At 41.6% G+C, this 21,302-nt stretch overlaps 1 protein-coding gene across 1 annotated transcript in view; it reads right to left on the bottom strand.

Annotated features, from left to right (window-relative positions):
* The window catches only part of LOC141112528 (inactive hydroxysteroid dehydrogenase-like protein 1), a 465,623-nt gene extending 456,299 nt beyond the window's left edge, over positions 1-9,324 (bottom strand). Inside the window, exon 1 of the mRNA XM_073605442.1 lies at positions 9,176-9,324. The gene's annotated coding sequence lies outside the window, so the exon portion shown is untranslated. The remainder of the gene's footprint in view (positions 1-9,175) is intronic.
* Between the last annotated feature and the right edge of the window lie 11,978 nt (positions 9,325-21,302).

The raw sequence follows: 21,302 nt of genomic DNA, 5'->3' as shown, positions 1-21,302 counted from the left end.
TACACAGGAGCTGGGCGATAGTCCAATCCAATCCGCAGCCAAAAGTGCAAGTGGGTGAATATAAAAAACAAAAACTCCAATAGTGCAATAATGCTACAAAAGGTGCTTTATTGGAAGGGAATGCAATGCTGCATAAAACAAGTTGACCCACAAATGAGTCCCTCGAACAGTCACGTAAAAAATGGAATTCCAAACAAGGTAAAATCACATCGGTGTGTGATAGTGATCGCGCATGCGCGTGGGGACGCTACGCACACATGCTCTGCGCATGCGCAATCGCTATCACACACTAATGGCCCCATTTGCAAATGCAAATGGGACCCAAAAACATCTGAAGTGATATAGACACTGCAGCGTTTCTCATTAGAACACTGAAATGTAACCAGCTGGTTATTATCAACCAGACCTCCCTATTCAGAATCAGTACACAAAGAACATGGTGAAACAACGGCTATTTCTTTACAGCAACAAAACCCAGAGGGAATTGTTTTTTCACAACAAAAAGTAGAATTATTTTCAAGCAGTTTTTTCCTTTTCTTTTTTTAAATCAGAACAGATTTTATTTTATTTTCCACACAGCCATATACAAGTTATACAAAGTAATAATATAACGGAAAGAACAGCATACAGCATATGATTTCTTTTAAATCCATCAAAGGGTGGCTTTATCTGAAGATCGTCTCACATATAGCATGGCAGTGCGGAGCAAAACGGAAAACAGGAGAGGGAATACACATCAATGCTTCTAGAACACAATGCATGATGTATAACATAACATTAAATCTATTTCCTATACATTGTGAACATTACTTGATTAATTAGACTGCCCAACCCCTCAGTGCCAACAGTCTTTCTGCAAACGTCATATAGCTATCAATTAGCTTGAATGTATACACTTTATTTTGGCGTTTATCCTTGTAACAATCTGTATTTAACCAGTTGATGGGATACCAGACCCGGAACATCCAACCAATTTTGCCACATCATGTAAAATTTACGAGGTACATTTCTGTGTTGGTATGTCAGCTTTTCACATATTAACATTTTATTCAGATGGTCAATCCATTGTTGCCTGGTGGGGATCCTGAGAGTGATCTAAAGCCGAGCTGTCACATAAAGCAGCTGAATGATCGCTGTATGGGTAGAAGGAGTCAATGACTCCTCATCCAGGGCACCCGACAGGCACACTATAGGAGATTTTGGAATAGTAAAGGTAAACACTTGAGAGATTATTTCTAGAATTTCAGACCAATACCAAAAGAGTTTTGGACATTTCCAAAACATGTGCATGAGGTCCCCATGGTCCCTCATGCACTCGGGGCAGAGTGGTGTATCACGAATCCCCCATTTATGTAGTTTGACAGGCGTTCTGTAGGCTCTATGCAACTGATAAAGGTGTGAGAGTTTCTGTGAGGCCGATACTGACACCGCTGGAGCGGAGGCGAGACAAAGGCTCCACGTTTCCCCATCCAGCGGTCCCACATCTTCCTCCCATTTATGTTTGCATGGTAAACCGGTGGGGTCCTGAAGTACATTAAGGATAATGCTGTATCCTCTAGAAATCATTCCCTTTGTTTCCTTTTCCATTAGAATCCCCTGCACAATGGCATGATCAATCAGCTGAAGTAGAGTGTATCTAGACTGCAATTGTAGTGCATGCCTTAATTGCAGGTATCTAAAGAAATTAGTTTGTGGGATGCCAAACTCTGAATTCCCATAAAGGACTTGAAAACATGACCACTGTACAGTTGTGATAGGAATTGAAGCCCCGCTGTCTCCCACGCACTAAATCCCTTCAGCTTAAATATTTCCCTGTAATTTATGTTTCTCCAAATTGGGGTACTTGAGTTTTTTCAGTTTCTACTAAGAAAACATATACCATCAAACAGTATATTAATTGTAATTTTAAATCGGTGGTTTATGTAATTATTATTATTATTATTATACAGGATTTATATAGCGCCAACAGTTTACGTAGCGCTTTACAACTTGAGGGTAGACAGTACAAATACAATACACTTTGATACAGTAGGAATCAGAGGGCCCCGCTCCTTAGAGCTTACAATCTAAGAGGGAAGGTCAAGAGATGTAATACAATGTAGTGCCTGCAACCTAGAGATGTAATACAATGTAGTGCCTGCAACCTGTAATATGTTGGGTGTACTATATGCCCGAGTTAGAATCTCGGAACATGTGAATGACACTACAAATACTAATGCTAAAAATATTTCAAATGTGTCAAAACATTTCCGAGAAGTACACCATGGCAGTCTTGACACCTTTTCTTTTTTTGGCAAACAAGATAAAAAACTCCCAAGAGGAGGTGGCACTCATTGTATTCTGCTTAAACGTGAAGTGTGGTGGGTCCATACCCTCAATACTAAAAAACCATATGGCTTGGAACACTGGCAGAACATGTTTTATTTGTTCATGATATGTCCTTCATATGCCTGCTGTGTCTCTTTCTTTTTTCTCCATGTGTTTTTAATTGATTTGATTGTTTCTGATCAGGATGCACCTGCCCCATTTGGGGCAGGTTTTAAATCAAACATGTATGCTTTGATGAAGCTTCCTAGCCGAAACACGTCAGTGTATAGCCTGTACCAATGTAACCAATAAAGTACTTTTATCCAAGAGCATCCGAGTTGCCAGCCTTCCTGATTTAAGAAGGGCACTGGGGGGGCCCCCACAGCTCGAATTTCAGCTGATTAAGTAAGAATCCCAAACTCCCACCTGGGCTCTTCTTCTTCTGCATATGCATGTCACAGTTTTCATCTATTTCAATGCAGAAGCTGTTCGTCACTGGGATGAATAGTGGACGTCTTTCCATAGAAATAAAGGGGGATTTCGGCACAGATGCAAAAAAGAATGGCCCAACTGGAAAAATGGAAGAAGCAATAACACTGCTAATATCTCGGAGGAACACAGAAAATCAAAGTATAAGACTTGGGTCGTGCTGGTACCAGGCAAGGGAAGCTTATACGGCAGACATATTCTTCTTGAGTATGGGGGTCCCTCACAGATAACAAGAATGATAACCAGCCAGGAACTGAAATGTTTGGCTCTACTGTGACCAGGGCAGGTCTGACTACACATAGATATGAGATAATCAAGGCCTGATCTGGCAGATAATGATTGGTCAGGAAAAGATAGTATGTCTGTGGAAAATTTGCACTCTGCACTTGGTCAGGGAGGGAGGAGGATCTTTTATGTTAAAGAGAAGGCTTCTCTTGAACAGAACTTCGTTCGATTCAAGAGAAACCTTCCATTGCTGTTCTTCTGAACTGTACGCCTGCAGGAGTGCCAATCTTCTGTATCCTGTGCTATGCCCTAAAATTCCTCCAGCGACCCCCACATCACTACAGGAGAGAGTTGTCACATGGAGGTTGGAGGGGAACCCCTAAAGGGAGTGGTAAGTATTAATAATCTTATTTCTGGTTAACGGCTGAAACGCTGCTGATTGCAGACATTCAGGCAATAATTTGTGATCTTTAATTTTATTTTTTAAACTTTTTCTTATACTACATTTAGTGCTTTCAGAAGTGTATGATTTCGGGGATCTTTTACAACCCCTGAAAGCTGTAAGTGAAAAATAACAAAAAAGTAAAAAATTGCAGAAAATGGTTGGTCCACCTTAGATCAAAAGTGGAGAGCAAGACCTGGCAGTGAGGGGGTAAAGGGATATCTGTATTAAATGTACAGTTAAACGTTAGGAGCCCTTGGGAAGGTAAAAGGATGGAAAACATAATATATTGTATTATGCCTTTAGATGAGTACCCAAGTCATTTTAAATGCAACATATCTGTGTTTGGTATGATTGTATGTGTTGTTAGATTGAATGGACTGGCTCCCGTAGTCAGAACTAATTCATCCAGCCCAGTTTACATGCAAAACACCAGACAATGCATTCGAAAAAGATTTCCTTTAGCGCCTAAGGAGTTATTCTACATCTTTTCATCTGCATTTCCCCTGCTGTTGCACCATTATGTTATTTCCTTTGGGAAATATATTTTTCTTGTATTAATTCACTTTTTAATTAGCGTTTTGTTTATTTAAAAATAAAATAGAAAGTTGTACTGGAATAATAATCACACTGATTACCATGTTTAATGCAGTTACATTTGTACTGGCCTTGGTATAATAAAACTTTGACCAAATTATCCCAACTTCCCATCACTTAAAGAGAACCTGTCACCTGACCTTATACTCTATTGTATCAATTCATGCTTCAAAGCAAAGTGAACTTAAACAGTGAAGATTTTTGCTATCTAGTAGGGAATGTCTATAACTGTAAGGCAGCCCATACATTAGTTTTATTTTGTGGACTTGTCTGGTGACTTTCTTGATGTTTCTCTGGAGCTTTTATGTTGGCGAAACATGTTGGGATATAACATCAAGTACTGATAACCTTCAACATATGGATACCAGTGACTCAATGTAATTTGTACTATACTCTGAATTTTTTTTTTCAATTTTGGGCACTGCTATAATCCCAATCATCCTGTTGCTGCTATTTACCCAATAGGGAAGAGGTGCCAGATATCATAGTGTCACCTAATCTATCACTTGAACCCATACATTCGTCTTTTTTATTCATTCATCCAGCAGGTTGAACAAAAAAAAAAAAAAAAGACCTGATTACCCCATCTACACACTCGATGTGGAAGGGGATATCCTCCCACTGCCTTTTTGTATTCTGGCAGTGAGTTGACTTCCCCGCTGTCATAATACACTGAGTAGTGCTGCTTGCTATAGTTGGCAGCACTGATCTATTGGAAAAAAAAACAAAAAAACAAGAGGGTGGTTGTACAGAAGTCAATCGGTAGATCAACTGCTATACAACCAGCCTGCCTATACATGGACTGAAATTTGGCCAATCTCTGTTGTGCCGATCAAATTTCAAACCATGTATGGTTGGCTTTATAGAGTAACCACTTTTGTTGAGAAAAAGAAAAACTTTGTTGCAGTTTCCTACCTTTTGTTATTCTGAAGAAATAGCTGTTTGTGTCCAATAGCTGTTTGTCTGTAATTCTGTATGGGAGTGAGCTGCACCTGTAGGGTTCTAATGAGGAAAGTGGCAGGGTCTGTTTCCCTTTTCATGTGATTTCCCTTTGAGTATCTCACCAAAAATTGCATTTTTTGTTGCAGGGGATGCTCAAAATCTGACATGAATTTTAGTGCAGACTTCTGGGAAAATCAGTGAGCCAATCCCACAAAGCAGGAAATTACATTTCTAGGGGGGAGTCCTGTACACCACACATTTACAGAACACTTCCAGGTAGCCATATTGCATTTTACAGAAAATTACAGCACTGCAAATTGAAAAGGAACGGTCATTTTTAATAGTATTCAATAACAATATGACTTGAGTTGCAATTGTATATGCTATATTATTTTTTTAATTAGCTTTTTTCCCCACGAAAGTGGAGTTACCCTTTAATTGTGCCCAAGCAGTGCTCTAAAAAATCTACCTTTTATCTGTAATTCCTCCTGAAAAATTGTAGTACACTTCTTGGTATGTGAGTGTGCCTAGGCACTCCTGTGTCAATAGGTTTTGGGCTAATTCATCAGAGCAAGCCCTCTGATTTCTCTTGTATTGAACTGTATTGTAACTGAACAGTCTCCATCCATTTTGTAAAGCGCTGCACAAACTATTGGCGCTGACAAAGAAATTAATTTGTATTGTTCATTTAAGCACAAGAGCGCCCATTTTGTATATAGACTGAAGTTTATGTTAGAACGCTGTCTCTCTCACCCCTTCCTTCTCAAAGTTTTAGTTTTGCAACTTTTAAAGATAGCTGCTGACATACGAAATGCGACATTATTCTATTTTTGCTGTTTTTTTAATAATATCTCACACCATCCATTTCTTATTTTATGTATAAAATATTATGTACTAATAAACCTGGTCAGAATGGATATTTTAAAAACTGAGTTTGTGTCCTTTGTATGTGTTCCAGATTTGAATGACTTGACTTGAAAATCCATAATAGTATTATATACACAGTATCTCACAAAAGTGAGTACACCCCTCACATTTTTGTAAATATTTTAATATATCTTTTCATGTGACAACACTGAAGAAATGACACTTTGCTACAATGAAAAGTAGTGAGTGTACGGCTTGTATAACAGTTTATATTTGCTGTCCCCTCAAAATAACTCAACACACAGCCATTAATGTCTTAACCGAAGGCAACAAAAGTGAATACACCCCTAGGTGAAAATGTCCAAATTGGACCCAAAGTGTCAATATTTTGTGTGGCCACCAATATTTTCCAGCACTGCCTTAACCCCCTTGGGCATGGAGTTCACCAGAGCTTCACAGGTTGCCACTGGAGTCCTCTTCCACTCCTCCATGAGGACATCACGGAGCTGGTGGATGTTAGAGACCTTGTGCTCCTCCACCTTCCGTTTGAGGATGCCCCACATATGCGCAATAGGGTTTAGGTCTGGAAAAATGCTTGGCCAGTCCATCACCTTTACCCTCAGCTTCTTTAGCAAGACAGTGGTTGTCTTGGAGGCGTGTTTGGGGTCGTTATGTTGGAATCCAAAGGGAGGGGATCATGCTCTGTTTCAGTATGTCACAGTACATGTTGGCATTTATGGTTCCCTCAATTAACTGTAGCTTCCCAGTGTCGGCAGCACTCATGCAGCCCCAGACCATAACACTCCCACCACCATGCTTAACTGTAGGCAAGACACACTTGTCTTTGTACTCCTCACCTGATTGCCGTCACACACACTTGACACCATATGAACCAAATAAATTTATCTTGGTCTCATCAGATCACAGGACATGGTTCCAGTAATCCATGTCTTTATTCTGCTTGTCTTCAGCAAACTGTTTGCGGGCTTTCTTGTGCATCATCTTTAGAAGAAGCTTCCTTCTGGGACGACAGCCATGCAGACCAATGTGATGCAGTGTGTGGCGTATGGTCTGAGCACTGACAGGCTGACCCCCCACCCCTTCAACCTCTGCAGGTGCTGGCAGCACTCATACATCTATTTCCCAAAGACAACCTCTGGATATGATGCTGAGCACGTGCACTCAACTTCTTTGGTCAACCATGGTAAGGCCTGTTCTGAGTGGAACCTGTCCTGTTAAACCACTGTATGGTCTTGGCCACCGTGCTGCAGCTCAGTTTCAGTGTCTTGGCAATCTTCTTGTAGCCTAGGCCATCTTTATGTAGAGCAACAATTCTTCTTTTCAGATCCTCAGAGAGTTCTTTGCCATGTTGAACTTCCAGTGACCAGTATGAGAGAGTGAGAGAGATAACACTACATTTAACACACCTGCTCCCCATTCACACCTGAGACCATGTAACGCTAATTTGTCATATGACACTGGGGAGGGAAAATGGCTAATTGGGCCCAATTTGGACATTTTCACTTAGGGGTGTACTCACTTTTGTTGCCAGCAGTTTAGACATTAATGGCTTTGTGTTGAGTTATTTTGAGGGGATGGCAAAATTACACTGTTATACAAGCTGTACACTCACTACTTTACATTGTAGCAAAGTGTCATTTATTTAGCGTTGTCACATGAAAAGATATAACAAAATATTTACAAAAATGTGAGGGGTGTACTCACTTTTGAGAGATACTGTATATCCTGTATAATAATAATTCATTGACAGGTGCATTTGACCTTCTTCAAGCAGTTTTTTGTATTCCCATAGACTTATAAAACCCACTGGAAGCAACAGACCACAGGCAATACTGGGGACTATTTTTTTTTTTTTTTGGTGCCCCACTTGCCATTTTCTGGGCAGAGCTTCTGGAGATTAGTCCCGCTAGGTACCAGAAAAATCAAATTTCAAGTTTGCTGAATTCCCCTCTTCCCTGGCTGCCTGCTGCTGCCCCCAACACCACCTCTTCTGGCTGCTACATCACAAGTGACTTCCAAGCTCAATCCATGATTAGACATGAGCTCAGGCGACCTCCGAATTCTTATCTAGTAAAACTCTAACTTTTTTTTAAACTCCAATGAGATGCAGGCCGGGTCAGTTCTGCCACGCAGTTCACATAAACAAAGAAATGGGCTGTGGGTGGGAATAACCCAACCTACAGCTTATTGGAGTTAAATAAAAAAAAAAAGAGTGGGAGTTCGGAAGACACCCAAACTCATCTCTACTGATGATATGCCAACTGCCATTGCTGAGGTTATGTTCTGGCGCCTTACCCCCAGAGAGCTTGGTGCTTCTAAGCAGTGGTGGCTAATGCTCAATATTTTGGGAGACGGACAGTGGAAATCAGTGGCCTTACCTTAGGAGGGTGATGCAGATGCTGCTCTTTGCTCCAGGGAAGAGCCAGGGCTGTTGCTTCTCCTCCCGGTCGAATAGGAAGCAGGGCCTCCCGAGACCCGATTGGCCAAGGAGTCCTAAGACTCCTTGGCCAATCGGGTCTCAGGTAAAAAAGAAGAACTCCGCGCTATGGGTGAAATAAAAATAAATCTGCTCCCCTCAAAGTGCTTAACAAGCAAACTTTGAGCTTATGGGGGTGTATAATAATAAAGGGGCGCTGGTGAAAAATTAGGAATAACGATAAAGTGCTAGTGCTCAATAAACATGATCAATGTGAACAATTGATTAAACTGCACAAAGTTCATCATTTAAGAGGACAAAGAAATATATATATAAACAATAAAGTGTAATGTGCATCAGTAAACAGCCAGTAGATACATCAAACAACTTCCAGCCGATATATCCAAATAAACATCCACAATTGGTGTGAAGTTATTCTGATCTGTTACACCATCACATGCATCATTTTTGTGATCATAGGTGGACATTGAAGACAAAATATAAATAAAGTGCAATGTGCATCAACGAAACAGCAAATTTAGCAAAAAAACGTCCGTAAAATATGTGAAGTTTTCTGATGTATTACACCATCACCACTGCCAGAAGCGATTTTGAATACAGCAACACCCGGTGAGTAAAGGTAAGTATCCTACTTACCAAACCACCATGACCTCTTTAGGTAAAAAGATAGGTCAGGTGGGGCTTTATGTGATAAAGATCTATAAGCTATACTGGTACCGGATGGATATGCCAGGGGAAGCTCCGCCACAATGATGTTTTCAGAGAAAGGATGGAAAAGGCAATACCATAGTGTGATTCCGTTTATTTAAAAGATAAGTATAAAAACAACAGGCCAAATGGCCGCTTACTTTGAAAGTGCCTTCCCTCGGCACTGAAGGCAACAGGCTTAGCCGTGTCAAGTGTGCTGTGAAGCAGCCGCCTCGCCTGCTCGCGCTTGTGATGAATTGGTGTGCGCTCCACCGCCTGCACGGCTAAAACCGGAAGTGGCCAGAAAGGATATTGTGAATGGGATAAGCTTCGACGTTTCGTCGTGATGACGTCGTCAGGAAGCGTCCCGGTCACTAGATTGATACGTTTTTATTCCCCCTACTTCAATGGGTCAAATGACTGCTAGAGAACTAGAGCCATCTAGTGAATAATTTTTGTGATGGAATCAGTCGAGTAGAAGTTAAAAGGCTGATGCCATCTAGTGGATAATATAAATAACTCTCGCTTAAAACAAAAGGGAGTACTGCTGTTCACATTACACCTGGCTACAACATTGGAATATAACCTATACAACAGGGAAATGCAATTAGCAGACCTCCAGCTGTTGCAAAACTACAAGTCCCATCATGCCTCTGCCTCTGGGTGTCATGCTTGTGGCTGTTAGAGTCTTGCTATGCCTCATGGGAGTTGTAGTTCTGCAACAGCTGGAGGTCCGCTAATTGCATATCCCTGCTATACAATATATATGACAAATAAATATAATAAAAAGATATTATAAATTAATACTGATAACAAGTAGATGACAACAATTAAATTTAGCAGTGAGCAAAAAAATATGTGTGTTGATTAAATGGAATTATAACCTGAGTATTGAACTGTTCACGCAATAATAGTATATTGGTAACTAGATGGAATAATATTATTGGCGCCATCTAGCGGATACCAAAGGAAATTTCTATTGCCTTAAATAAACACAACGTAAAAAAATAATTTACGTAAAAATGTAATTTTGTTTTGTGTATTAGTTAATTGACGTCTTATTCCATATGGTTGTAAATTTTAGCCCGTACGGGCTCAGAAACTAGCCTAGTACAGTTCATAGAATTGATGAACATTAACAAGCACGGGCTAAAATTTACAGCCGTATGGAATAAGACGTCAATTAGCTACCTAGATCTAGTATTAACCAATACACAAAACAAAATTACCACACATACATTTTTTAAAGATACCGATCGAAACGGGTATGTACCCATACAAAGCTGTCACCATCCTAAATGGCTTTCAGCAATTCCCAAGGGACAATACATGAGGCTAAGGAGGAATTATGACGCCATAAGGGATTATGAAGCACAATCCTCCATCCTCACTGAAAGATTCGTGGAAAAAGGTTACTCACCCAAGGCATTGCAACAATGCCAAACATAAGTTCTAAATATGAACAGAGATGACCTCTTGACAAAAAAACCCATAGTACCTTTTAGAGCAGATACAGCCTTCTTAACAGGATTTAATCGCCAGTTTAAAGAGGTAGAAAACATTTAAAAAAAACACTGGCCCATTCTTCTTAAAGATAAAGACCTGAGAAGTGTACTACCTGTGAAGCCACAGTTTATCTATAAAAGTGCACCAGGACTACGCAATAGAATTGCGCTTAATGTTCCGTATCCTCCCAAAAGCTTGTCCACCTTCCTGGATAGGGAAGGTTTTCATTATTGCACTAGGTGCAAAGCATGCAGAACCTCTAAGAGAACAAAAAGAAAAATTGAAAGTTTTCAATCAGTAGTAACTAAACATAATTTTAAAATTAAATCTTTAATCACTTGCGATTCGGAAAATGTCACCTATGTTTTGGAACATCCGTATCCAAAAAAGTATGTAGGTAGAACTACATGCAAATTACGTGTCAGAATTAATGAACATATAGCCAATATCACTAACGGCTTTCCAAAACATAGTGTATCCAACCACTTCAGTTTATTTCATAACCAAGATCTCACATTATTAACATTCTATGGTATTAACAAAGTAAAAAACATTGGAGAGGGACAAATCTAAAAAATTAGTATCACAAAATGAAACAAAATGGTTGTATAATTTAGACATTATACAACCAGCAGGCCTCAATATAGATGTCGATTTAAATTGCTTATTAACAAATGATTAGTCTGTGGTTTATTTTGAGATCTACTGTACTGGTATTATTGGTCTAACACCGATTCAATTATCGTTTGGATCTGGTTATCATATAAGGTTGTACAATTAACCTACTTTAGGCCCAACTAAGGTATTGGACATATTAGGTAGCAGCATACACAGAGGTAGTCATAACTTTAAAAGCTACCCTTTATTTAAAAAATTTAATTTATCATATTGTTCAAATAATGAAAGCTACTTATGCACATCATGTCCATCAGTCACATAGGTCAGGCTAACAGCGATTAATGATGTCCATTGTGTTTATTTAAGGCAATAGAAATTTCCTTTGGTATCCGCTAGATGGCGCCAATAATATTTTTCCACCTAGTTACCAATATACTATTATTGCGTGAACAGAGGTAGTTCAATACTCAGGTTATAATCCCATTTAATCAACACACATATTTTTTTGCTCACTGCTAAATTTAATTGTTGTCATCTACTTGTTATCAGTATTAATTTATAATATCTTTTTATTATATTTATTTGTCATATATATTGTATAGGTTATATTCCAATGTTATAGCCAGGTGTAATGTGAACGTACTCCCTTTTGCTTGAAGCGAGAGTTATTTATATTATCCACTAGATGGCATCAGCCTTTTAACTTCTACTTCACTCAAAATCACTCACTAGATGGCTCTAGTTCTCTAGCACTCATTTGACCAATCCCATTGAAGTAGGGGGAATAAAAACGTATCCATTTAGTGACCAGGATGCTTCCTGACTACGTCATCCTGACGAAACGTACATCGAAGCTTACCCGGTCACACTATCCTTTCCGGCCATTTCCTGTTTTAGCTGTGCAGGCGGTGGAACGCACACCAATTCATCACAAGCGCAAGCAGGCGAGGCCTCTGCTTCACAGCACACCTGACACGGCTAAGCCTGTTGCCTTCAGTGCCGAGGGAAGGCACTTTTAAAGTAAGCGGCCATTTGGCCTGTTGTTTTTATTCTCATCTTTTAAATAAACGGAATCACACTATGGTATTGCCTTTTCCATCCTTTCTCTGAAAACATCATTGTGGCGGAGCTTCCCTGGCATATCCATCCGGTACCAGTATAGCTTACAGATCTTTATCACATAAAGCCCCACCTGACCTATCTTTTTAACTAAAGAGGTCATGGTGGTTTGGTAAGTAGGATACTTACCTTTACTCACCGGGTGTTGCTGTATTCAAAATCGCTTCTGGCAGTGGTGATGGTGTAATACATCAGAAAACTTCACAAATTTAATGATTTTTTTTGCTATATTTGCTGTTTTATTGATGCACATTGCACTTTATTTATATTTTGTCTTCATTGTCCACCTATGATCACAACAATGATGCATGTGATGGTGTAACAGATCAGAATAACTTCACATCAATTGTGGTATTTATTTGGATATATCGGCTGGAAGTTGTTTGATGTATCTACTGGCTGTTTACTGATGCACATTACACTTTATTGTTCAATTATATATATATATTTCTTTGCCCTCTTAAATGATGAACTTTGTGCAGTTTAATTAATTGTTCACATTGATCATGTTTATTGAGCACTAGCACTTTATTGTTATTCCTAATTTTTCACCAGCGCCCCCTTATTATTATACACACCCCAATCGGGTCCCAGGACCCACTTCTTGATTGGCCGGGAGGAGAATCAGGAAGACAATAGCGCATATTAATTCGCTATTATAACACAACTGGGTGGGCTCAGGGCCCCGAGCCGACCCTTTTTTTTTAAGCCAATTCGAGCCTTAGGCTCTAATCATGTGCTTCAAAAAAAAAAAATCCCATTGAAATCCATGCATCTGGTGCCCTGCATGTAGATTAGGAGTTGGGTGCATGGATTAGGGGGGTGGCACCCCTGCGCCCCTAATGGACGGCATGCCACTGCCCCTAAGTATCAGGCACTGGTACTTTGGCAAGGGTAAACTTTTTCTTTAAAGCAAAACTCCACTTTTGTTGAGAAAAAAACATTCCCCTCTGGGTGATCTATGTACATTGCAAGGATTATAATAAACTTTGTTGCACATTCCTATCTTTTGTTATTCTGAAGAATTCCCTGTGTGTTTGTCTGTGCCTCTGTTCTGAGTCAGACTAATGGGAGTTGTTTCATAATTATCTGTCAGGTGTGGAGCTGCAGAGCACTAATGAGGAAACCTACTGGGCCTGCATCCCTTTAGACGTGTTCCTATTGAAAGTATCTCTCAAAAATGAAAATTTTGTTGCAATGGATGCCTGAAATCTGATTTGTATCTTAGGCAGACTTCTGGGAAAGTTGGTGAGCCAATCGCACAAGCAGGAAATGATGTTTCTGGAGAGTAGTACACACTCTGTGTACAGAAAACTCCATGTAGCCATATTGCAATGCATTCTCAGAAAATTACATTGGCTGCAGATTGAAAAGGAAAGGTCATTTTTAATAACATTCAATTACAATATGATTAGTGTCGCAATTATATGCGCTTAATCAGCCCTCAAAAATTCCACTCGCCTGCTCGCATTTTGCGAGTGGATTTTGAGGGATGGCATGCTATGGCTGCCTGAGAGCAGAGGGGGGGGGACACCGCCGGCAGGCGGGTTGTATGGGAACCGCTCTCCCAGCTATCAGAGGGGAAGAGGGAGGAGAGCCGCCGCCCAGATGATCAGAGCACCGGGAACATAACAGCTTTAATTTCAATAGCTGTGTGTTCACCGCCGTGCCCCATCACATATAGCCCCTCCTCTTTGTCCGGGCACTTTGATAGAAAGATCACCCATCCAATTCTGGGAGGGGTAATCTGTCTATCAAAGTTCCCCGGACAAGGGGGAGGGGCTGTATTTGACGGCGCACGGCTAGGAACACACAGCTATTGAAATAAAACAACAATGTTAGTCGCACTAAGGCACTCCCAGGTGTAAGCAGGGATACTGATAGAGGCAAGTCAACCGTTTAACCATACACAATAATTAAATATATGCTATGGATAGGAAGTGGGGGAAATAGTGAGGGGATGATGTTGCTAGTTTAGAACATTAAAATCATTAAAAAACGACATCGAGATTAATTGATGTGAATAGTCCAAGGTAAGAGTCCATATGTCCTGGGTGATAACCTCAGAAATAGTGTCAATCTGGAGATCAACACTGGAAAGGCAGCAAGCTGAAGTGCAGAAGTTACTCTGGTAATAGAAACATAAAGAACAAAAGAGCAGCGCCAACCTGAGTGTAGTAGTTGAAAAAGCAGATTTTTAATCACAAATAGTTGCACTCACTATACAGCAGTGGTTTGCGGGCACATTGTTAGTAGCAACTGAAGATATCACAGGAGTCCAGGGCAGCTTTCGCACAGCGCGGTCCTATCGAGCTCAGCGGCGCTGGTGACTTCCGGTGTCCCAGGCTTAATGTGGAGGGCGCAGGAAGAAATTGTCAGCCGGTCCTGGACTCCTGTGATGTCTTCGGTTGCTACTAACGATGTGCCCACAAACCACTGCTGTCTAGTTAGTGCAACTATTTGTGATTAAAAATCTGCTTTTTCAACTACTACACTCAGATTGGCACTGCTCTTTTGTTCTTTACAGCTATTGAAATGAAAGCTGTTATGTTCCCGACGCTCTGATCATCCGGCCGGCAACTCTCCTCTCTCTTCCCCTGCACAAGTAGGCTGCATTGGTGACACAGGCTGCATTGGGGACACAGGCTTTATTAATGACACAGGCTGCATTGGGGACACAGGCTTTATTAGTGACACAGGCTGCATTGGGGACACAGGCTGCATTGGGGACACAGGCTGCATTAGTGACACAGGCTGCATTGGGGACACAGGCTGCATTAGTGACACAGGCTGCATTGGGGACACAGGCTGCATTGGGGACACAGGCTGCATTAGTGACACAGGCTGCATTGGGGACACAGGCTGCATTGGGGACACAGGCTGCATTAGTGACACAGGCTGCATTGGGGACACAGGCTGCATTAGTGACACAGGCTGCATTGGCGGGTGCAGGCTGCATTGGTGACGCAGGCTGCATTGGTGGACACAGGCAGGCTGCATTGGTGGACACGGGCAGGCTGCATTGTTGGGCACGGATAAAGTTGTTAATATTTATTTTATAACCTAATTCTGCATAAAACATTGAAGTATAATTTCATAAGATAATTTATGAGGGCGTGTTTAGGGGTGCAATTAGGGGTGGGGAAAGGTAGGGGTTGGGCGGGGCAACTGGTGGCGAGTACCCCTTGAGGCCTGGCTAGTAGCTCAGGACTTGAAATTTTGAGCCCTGCGTTATATTATTTTTTCTTTATTTACTATTTTTTTTTTCCCCAGGAAAGTGGAGCTACCCTTTAAGGAAACCCTCTAACAGTATTCACCCAATGCTGAGCAGCATGCAGACTGGTATCAACATTGCTAGGGGGGGATGCCTGGTGTGCCAGACTGGTTAGTTCTGAAAAGGGGTGGATGAGCTTTTTCTATTTTTTCCTATAATTTCAGCACTATGGTGAATTCAGGCAGGCAAATAAATCTGCTGGGTTAAAAGCTGTTTTTACAGCTTGTTGTAAAAGTGACATTTCACCGGCTGTCACACTCCTCTGCTCCGCATTCACACTAATAAATATAATGAATGTGGGCCAGGTAAACACAGGCAAATTTCAGAAGAGCAAATTGCCAAGTAAGGTAATGTTTTATAAATTAAAGGCTTATACCTTTTATCCAATGTACTCTGTATTCCAGGCTTTGCAAAATGGACTATTTCACTATAAGCCCCAGTTATTTCTCATCCTGTAAAAGTATGGAACAACTTATGGAATAATTACAAATTGGGATACATATACCCTGTATTTTCAATTTTTTTAAATACATATTTACTTCTTTCCAGCCCATAGAAATCCTACATTTGCAGAACAGAAAGAAGCAGGAGATTATATCTAGTTTGTTTCAATGCTTTGCTTACTGGTCATGTTAGAGGTTTTACCTATTTTACCTATACCATCCCATTGCCTGAAAAAACATGCATTCCCTCAAGTCTTGCTATGTTCTCTTTTTGCCAACAGACTGGTTAATAATATAAATAACTGTCATGGCTTGAATAAAAGGGCTCATTTACACTTGCATTTGTCTCTGAAAAGCAATCCAACAAGGACCAATTTTCAAAGTGGTTAAGCAGCTGCTGTCAGGCATTCCGGAGGCAATGCTGTCCTTCTGGATTCCTGTTTTTTTGTAATAAGAAATCTACGTCAGAATTTGAATGGGAATACAATGCCGCAACTTTGAGCCAAGAGTTTGGCTAACTGTTACGGTGCGTCCCTATTAACTTGAATGGGTCACGTTTAGTGGCAGTACTGCTCACTGAACATGAGGGGTATGAACATTGGGGTATAAACACTGTGACTGCAGCAGTGAGCCGGTAAAACTAGCTAAGCCTATGTAAACTTATTCTGGCCATAGATGGAATCGAAATTCAGCAGGAACTGTTGAATGTCGATCCATCTGAGGCTTCTCCCATTAGAGAAAAGTCAATCTAACAATATTGACAGAATACTGGAGATTTTTCATTCAATTAGAAACGACAGCGCTGATCAGTGTATTCTGACAGCAGAGGAGTCCCCATTGTCACAATACCATAGCACAGCGGAGACGATTCCTTTATCCACCTCCAATGTGTGGATGGGGGAATTAGTCTATCCATCTATGGCCAGCTTTAGTCCTAATGTCAAAGCAGCCAACTAAGTTGGGCAACTCATCTCCAACATGATAATAATACACAGAATGACATTTGACATCTTAATACCAAATCGCTAGATCGGTTCCTGTTAAAGAAACTCTTTTCATAATTTCACTCCATTAGTATCTTATTCCTGGTAATAAACAAGGTTTACACATTTGTGCATAGATCTGTATTATTAGGAGTTAGAGTAAAATCAGCAACCTTAACAACAGGTTACATGAAAAACAAGGAGGTATGTAAGGCCTCTTTTACATAGTATGGAATCTGATTCGCTCAGCAGAGGATCTGTCCACTGAACACTGCAGGCGGATGACAGGTTTGTGCAAAGTTTAGGCAGAGCGCATATGGACAAAGCTTGTTGTGCTTTACGGGCGGCTGGATGTAAATGGATGAGCTGTCTGTTTACCCTGACTGCCCTCTGATCCAATTCCCCTAGACCAGTGGTTCTAAACCTGGGGGTCGATTCGAATGACACTTTGCCAGGGGTCACCGAATCCTGGGCTGTTTGTGAAGCCCGCATTGCTCTCCCAGCCTTTTTGCGGCAGCCCAGCAGGGCTGTCCCTGGAGCCTGTGGCCACCCAGCTGGGCTATTCCTGGAGCCCGTGGCTGCCCACTTAGCCTCTTTGCAGCCGCCCATTAAGTTCACGGCATGGCTGGGGGGCAGAGACTAGAGATCAACTGGCTGGTGAGGAATGCCAAGTGGGAGGGGCTGGAGGAGACCCTGTCTCCTGATTTCGGCATAGGTGTCACTGCTACGAGACAGCACAAAGTCGGAGACACAGTGAGTAACAATACCTGTGATTATAGTTGCCAAAAGTCCCCACTACAGTTCTCAGATCAGCAGATGACCTTGATCAAGAGCACCTAAGTTGGCTGATCAGAACTCCCCCCAGCATTGCCACTGATCTCACCCCCCACCAGCACTGCCACTCATCCTATTCCCCCCACCACCACCACCACCAAGGAGTAAGAGAAGAAAATAAATAGAGAATACATGAAAGGGAGAGGAAAAGAGGGGGAGGAACAAAGAAAAAAGGGAGAGAGAGGATAAGAGAAAGAACAAGGAAGACGGCTAGAGAGAGGGATAGGGGGAAAAAAAAAGAAATTAGGATAGAGAGCGGTACATCCTACAATGTACCATAAGGGGTTTTAATATTGTATGAGTGGAAGGGACTCAGAGAGCGCTAAATGTCCGTGGGTTAGGGGCGCAAATTACTTGTCTTGCCTTGGGTGCTGACAAACCACGCTACGAAAATATTTTTACTGTTAGGGGTCCCCACAACTTGGGAAACTTTATCAAGAGGTCACGGCACTAGAAGGTTGAGAACCACTACCCTAGAAGAAGAGGGACAGATGCCATTCCTTTTTTTTGTGGAACGGATTGGAGGTAGGTGGGTGTAAATGGACCCAAATCCGTTTACATCAACCAGTCCATAGGGATACCTCAGAGAAAAGGGGCAGTACAGAGTTTACTCCAGCGATGGACAAGGAGAACTCAAGGCTGCAGGTCCTTACTAGAAAACTAGAAGGAGATTTAAAGAAGCCATTTACCACTGCTAAGATTTGGAGTTCCATATTGGTTGGGTACTGCTATCTAGATACTGGAACTGCTAGGACCTGTAGATCTTTCCCTGCTGTGTAATTCTGAAAACAGTTGAGACTTGTAGTTCATCCATTGCCAGTATTGCTAAGAACTGTGGGAACTCATAATCCTATTTGTGTGTTACTACGGAACTGACTGGTCTCTGCTGTGGCTGCGATTCCTAGCTCACCTGATGCCAGACTACTGGAAAAAGCCCCCCAATAACCCCATTGTGAATTACTGGACCTGTGACCCTTACCCGTTTTTTCAGACTCCCCTAATCAAGTTGTTCCTTCTCTCGCCCATTAATTTCTGTGTGCTTAGCCTCTGTGTGCTCTTGCTCTGCATTCCTAATTCACTACATCACCCCCTTAACAAAAGCTTGTGTCCCATTATTAGTGTCATTTTCTTGTACTATTGATTGCAGGTAATGCCTTTTTTCTATTGTAAAACTTGGAAACCTAATACATTTTTTGTACAACAAAAGCTTGAGGGCACAAAATAATTTGAAGCTGGTCTTGCAAATACAACATTCGCTTAAACGCTACTATACCAGTGGCATATATTAGCTGTTCTTTCACCCTGGTCATTTTCATGTTCAGAAGAACATTTTCAGCAAGTACAGAAATCGCCTGTTGATCTTGCCAGAAATGTACAGTAGCATCCTTGTATATAAAAGCAGAAATAATGTTATCTTTCTTCTATAAACTTCTAATTTCTCCATCTGCCACGTAATGGAAATGAACAAAGGCAGACATACATTTTAACATTTTGGGGAATGTTAAAAAAGGACCTTCCCCCCAACATTAAAGTGACACTAAAGGTTCAGGTTTTTTTTTTAAATAACAAACATATCATACTTACCTCCACTGTGCAGCTCGTTTTGCACAGAGTGGCCCCGAACCTGCTCTTCTGGGGTCCCTCGGCGGCTCTCGCGGCTCCTCCCCACATCAGATAACCCCCTGGGAGAAGCGTTCTCCTAGGGGTTTACCTTGCGGGCGCACTCCCGAGTCCAGCATTCGGACCCCCCTGGCCGCGTCATTGGATTTGATTGACAGCAGTGGGAGCCGAAGGCTGTGCTGCTATAAATCTATCCAATCAAGAGCCGAGAACCCCGGGCAGACAGACAGCGCATCCCCGCGGGGTCAAGTTCGAGGGTTCAGGTAAGTAAAACGGGGGGGACGGTCACTGACGTGTTTTTTCACCTTAATGCATAGGATGAATATATATATAAAAAGTGATCAGCACAACTAATTAAACTGTATAACAATCATGAGGTATAAATATAATCACTGTGCAAATAGTGCTTGTATATACAATCACTGTGCAAATGATGCTAGTAAACCATATAATAAAGTGACTAAATAAATATGTGTGACAGTGTCCAATGGTCCTGTGCAAAAAATCAAATCCAATAATCCAGTGCAAAATTTCAAAACTGTGCACAGATGGGTGGTTCATTTAGTCCCAGATGATGACAATCAAAATCAGAGGCTATCAAAATGATCTAATCACTTCCTATGCATTACGACATACCACGTGTCTTCATCAGGGTAACCTTGGTGTGTCGTAATGCATAGGAAGTGATCGGACCCCGCGAGAACCGGAAGAATTGTAAGAGGCGCCTGTAACGCCGTTATTATTACAGATCTGCCATTTTTTCATTATATAACTGTAAGCGCCCATTTCACCCCCCTTTTTAATCAATAAACTTGCTTGTTCATACGTTACTAGCATCATTTGCACAGTGATCGTATATACAAGCACTATTTGCACAGTGATTATATTTATACCTCATGATTGTCCGCCTCGCTGAAGTTGCAGGAGCTACAGATTCTGCTCTAAAATGGTTTACATCCTTCTTAGAGAATCGCTCCCAGACAGTGAAACTAGGAACATTCACCTCGGAAACCCGGGCAGTCTCCTGTGGAGTCCCTCAAGGCTCACCCTTTTCACCAGTACTATTCAACATCTACATCCGCCCACTTCTCAATATCATCAGGAAAACCGATCTCTGCTTCCACTCATACGCTGACGACACCCAACTCTACCTTCGCATCAACGGACAAAAAGACCTTCATCAGCAATTACAGAAATGCCTCACTTTAATAGATGACTGGATGACCACTAGCTCCCTCAAACTCAACGGTTCAAAAACAGAACTTCTTCTCCTACAAGCTAACAAAAATTCCACAATACTCTGTGGACACCTCCCACCATTCTCGGACAGACCATCTCTCCAAGCACCAAAGCCAAGAGTCTCGGAGTCATTTTCGACTCAGGAATGACAATGGATGCACAAATAGGATCAGTGGTGAGCGGATCCCACCATCTCCTCCGCCAGCTACGCAGACTAATCCCCTTCATCCCAGAAGAGGACAAAGTGGTAGTTGTGGGAACAATCATCAATTCCCGACTCGACTACGCAAATTCGCTCTACGTAGGACTACCCCAATATCAGATTGCGCACTTGCAACTCATCCAAAACACGGCGGCAAGACTGTTAACAGGAAAAAAACCCTGGGAATCCATCTCCCCAGCCCTAAAGAGCCTACACTGGCTAACCGTGAAGAATCGGATCACATTCAAGACCCTCTGCCTCACCCACAAATGTATACAAGGAAATGCTCCGCTATATCTCTGGGAGAAAATAAAACACTACACACCTATTCGCAGTCTTCGATCAGCCAACAAAAACCTCCTTATCATTCCCAAATACCGCTACAAAGCAAAGGGAGAACGAAGATTCACAGTCCAAGGACCCCGACTATGGAATGCTCTTCCAACCAAC

This window comes from Aquarana catesbeiana, linkage group LG11 (genome assembly GCF_042186555.1).
Source record: "Aquarana catesbeiana isolate 2022-GZ linkage group LG11, ASM4218655v1, whole genome shotgun sequence".
NCBI classification, from domain to species: domain Eukaryota; kingdom Metazoa; phylum Chordata; class Amphibia; order Anura; family Ranidae; genus Aquarana; species Aquarana catesbeiana.
Note: the sequence above shows the minus strand (reverse complement) of the source record. Positions and strands in the feature narration are given on the sequence as shown.